This window comes from Artemia franciscana, chromosome 2 (assembly GCF_032884065.1).
Source record: "Artemia franciscana chromosome 2, ASM3288406v1, whole genome shotgun sequence".
Classification (NCBI taxonomy): domain Eukaryota; kingdom Metazoa; phylum Arthropoda; class Branchiopoda; order Anostraca; family Artemiidae; genus Artemia; species Artemia franciscana.
Genome location: NC_088864.1, coordinates 58,125,820 through 58,130,334, shown reverse-complemented (window position 1 = coordinate 58,130,334; position 4,515 = coordinate 58,125,820).

Genomic DNA, 4,515 nt, shown 5'->3' with positions numbered 1-4,515 from the left:
TCTTTTTTTGTCAAGTTGAAATGAGCAACAACTTATTTTTAGTTCAACTATGTCTGAATACATTTTTTGCACATTTCTTGCCGCAATCAAACAGTCTGTGGTTACAAACAGTAAGTAAAGAGCGATAGTAACCGCAACTCTAAAAAAGGACTTTTGACTCTTCAGCCCAATCCTTTAAGAACCACTCCTTAAATACAGTAGCCGTTTAATTGGTATAAGAAGCTTTTTAGAGCACTTAAAAACTTCAGTGTAACGATTGAGGGTTGAGAAAGGAGCAGCCCCCCATCATATAGGGAATAATTTATATTTGTTTTAATTTTACTCCTTGCTTTCGGTTAAAAAAATACTTGTTTTTTTATTTATTATATTTATCTAGGTAGCAAACACTTTTCATTTTCTTGGAGTTACAGCAACATTGGAAATGCTTTTAAAACTCAGAAGGGGTGAATGGGGCAAACAAATCTGGGGGGGGGGTGTAAATGCTCCCTTTCTCTATCTGCCACCACTGGATGATGGAATCTAGTTCCACAAAACTATTTCATTGGTTGTCTGTCCTTTCATAATTCTGCGTTAGACATTGATTCCAATTATCTTTTACTTCCTTTTGGTTATTGCTGTTACCTGTGACAGGGAATGCGATAGATCTCGTGATATCTGTGTCAATTTGCATGCAGTCCAACTTCTTGATTAGTCCCATTCACTTTATTGTAAAACAGGTCCAATATATATATATATATATACTAGCTGTTGGGGTGGCGCTTCGCGCCACCCCAACACCTAGTTGGTGGGGGCGCTTCGCGCCCCCCCCAAGCCCCCCCGCGCGCGTAAGTCGTTACGCGCCATAATAGTTACGCGCCATTGTAGTTGTGTCCCTATGTCCCACCTGTGAATATAGATATATATATATATATATGGTTTTAACTACGTAAAACTTGCGAATATACAACATTCTTTGCTGTCCCATTGTCTTTGCATATAAATAGATTGTCAGGTTATCCCCCTGTTTCCCCCGGTGTCCCCGTTGTAGTTGTGTCCCTGTGTCCCGGTCGTTATTTATATTCCCTGTGTCCCGGTCGTCATTTGTATCCCGGTGTACCGGTCTGTATATACATTCGTTTTTTAGTTTTGTTTTTCTCCTTTATTTTTTTCCTTTTTTTTTCTTTTTTAGTTTATTTAGATTTTTAGATTTTTTAGTTTTTTTATTAGTTTTTAGTTTTTTTTTCTTTTTAGTTTTTTTGTAGTTTTTACCTTCTTTTTAGTTTTGTTAATTTTTTTTTTTACTTGTGTCCTGGTCGTCATTTATTTCTCTTTGAGTGTCGTCATTTATTTTTTTCTTTTTTAGTTCTTTTAGTTTTTACCTTTTTTAGTTTTTTTTTAGTTTTTAGTTTTTTTAGTTTTTTACCTTTTTTTAGTTTTTTTAGTTTTTTAGCTTTTTTATTTTTTTTATTAGTTTTTAGTTTTTTTGTAGTTTTTGCCTTTTTTTTTAGTTTTTTGTCCTGGTCGCTTTCTCTTTGAGTGTCGTCATTTATTAGTTTTTTCCTTTTTTTTTGGTTTTTACCTTTATTTTAGCTTATTTTTCAGTTTTTTCCTTTTTTTTAGTTTTTTTTTATTTTTTATTTTTTTTTAGTTTTTTACCTTTTTTTAGTTTTTTTAGTTTTTTTAGTTTTTTAGCTTTTTTACTTTTTTTATTAGTTTTTAGTTTTTTTTTGTAGTTTTTGCCTTTTTTTAGTTTTTTCAGTTTTTTTTTTAGTTTTTTATTGGTTTTTACCTTTATAGTTTTTTTAGTTTTTTAGCTTTTTTATTTTTTTTATTAGTTTTTAGTTTTTTTTGTAGTTTTTGCCTTTTTTTAGTTTTTCAGTTTTGACGTCACCTAATCCAGTTTTTTCAGGTGACGTCACCTGACACATCCATCCACACATCCATCCACACATCCACAGACAGACAACTTATTTTTATATATATAGATATATATATATATATATATATATATATATATATATATATATATATATATATATATATATATATATAATTTATATATATATATATATATATATATATATATATATATATATATATATATATATATATATTATATATATATATATATATATATATATATATATATATATATATATATAGCCCACCCAAGCCCACTCGCGCGCGTAAGTCGTTACGCGCCATTGTAGTTGTCTCCCTGTGTACCACCTATGAATATAGATATATATATATATATATATATATATATATATATATATATATATATATATATATATATATATATATATATATATATATATATATATATATATATATATATATATATATATATATATATATATATATATATATATATAAGCCCACCCAAGCCCACTCGCGCGCGTAAGTCGTTACGCGCCATTGTAGTTGTCTCCCTGTGTACCACCTATGAATAATAGATATATATATATATATATATTATATATATATATATATATATATATATATATATATATATATATATATATATATATATATATATATATATATATATATATATATATATATATAAATATATATATATATATATATATGTGTGTGTGTGTGTGTTTTTATCTACGCAAAACTTGCGAATATACAACATTCTTGGCTTTCCCATTGTCTGTGCATATACAAAGCCTTATGTACTTATAATGACGTCATATGCAAACGCTCTTTTTAAAAACAAACAAACATGCATACAGACAACTCGTTTTTATATAGATAGATAGATACAATACAAATTAACTGCGTAAAACTTGCGAAAATACAACATTCTTCGCTGTCCAATTGTCGCTGCATATAAATAGATTGTCAGGTTTACCGACCCTCGAACATGCAACGTACAATTGTCCATGGGAAAAACAATCAGTATTAAGATCTATACCGCATTTTTCTAATGATTGACCTTGAGCTTTGTTGATGGTGATTGCAAATGCTAATCGAATTGGGAATTGCAATCTTTTAAATTGAAAAGGCAGATCCGTTGGAATCATGGGAATGCGAGGAATAAGAACAGCCTCGCCCTCAAAAGGCCCTGTCAAGATTGTTGCCTCTATTACGTTTTCCATTGTTTTTTTACGGCAAGTCGCGTACCATTGCAAAGCTTTGGAGGGTTTATGTTACGTAACAATATTATTGGTACGCCTATTTTTAGTTGTAGCACGTGTGGTGGAAACCCTGGAAGATACAGGGAATTTAAAAATTCAGATGGATAATTAACTGCCTCATTTGGTTCCAAAACGGTGTCGACTCACTTGTAAAGGACTGCCTGGTCTCGAATGTTGGTCAAAACAATATTGTTGATTTCGTGGACGTCTATATTTTTGGGTGCAAGAATCGCTCTTTCACTTAGCCATTTATGATTTTTATAATTGGTTAGAATATTCGGAAATATTTTTTCAATCAATTCATTTTCGGACGTCACTAAATTACAGAATTCAGCAGGTAGTTGTATACGTCCTGAAATTGAGTCTACTGGGAGCTTTCCGTTTCCAATTGCCGGCAATTGATCTGAAAATGTTTGACCAGTGTCATCGTTTTGCAATCGGACACGCATATTTGTAGTTAATTTTAATGTCTACGTGTGCCCTAAATTAGAATTTTTCAGGCAAGCATTCATTTCGTCTGCAGGGGGTTGATCTAGGTATTATAGGTAATGTTTGCCTGAAATCTCCCGCAACTCTGTAGGAGCTGAAGGAGAGCAAGTTGTTAGTATGACTCCAAACAATGCACGAATTTGACTTGGAGTTTACGTTTCGCACGCGTCATTGATGCAGTTATCCCAGTATTGGTCATTCTCCAATAAATTCAGAGCTTGGCCTGCACTACGGTAAGTGTCATGTATAGTATCGTTTACAGTTCTCAAATACTCAAAAGGACTTCGGACCGGGTACATTCACCAAAAGCAGGCGTAGAAAGAAGCATTCGTGTTGATTGGGGTGAACGTAGAGTCTTCCTATCGTGGTATCTTTGAAGATGGTAGGTTGGCCGTCGACTGACTTGCCCTGTTTTCGACGTTCGAATACTTTATTTTTAGTGTTCCACGCGTAATACGAAGGCACTTCAGTATAGCAGTTTTTTTGCAAAAGAATCATTTTTGCATAGCGAAAAGAAAACAGTTAACGTTGTATCCGGTGGATGAACAACAGCTGGACTACGTTCATGTATCGAAAATGAAAGAATTCGCCAAACAGCTTCATTACTGCTTATGTATCTTCCGGCCTGATATTGTACGATTTCGTCGATATCTTTGATTTCGGACTGCAAGCCAAAAACTGCCATGTCACTGCCTTTGTTGACGTATTTATATATGTATTTGATTGCCTTTACGGAGTTACAGTATCCAACGTTTATGTGTGCATTAAATGTTTTTGATAATAAAGGGGAATATGGAACAACCCACTGGTTATCTACTTCGATGGTGGTACCGTTACGCTTCTTTATTATTGCTGTTTTACCGCCATCTTCAGTAGATCTTCTTCTATATTGTGGGTA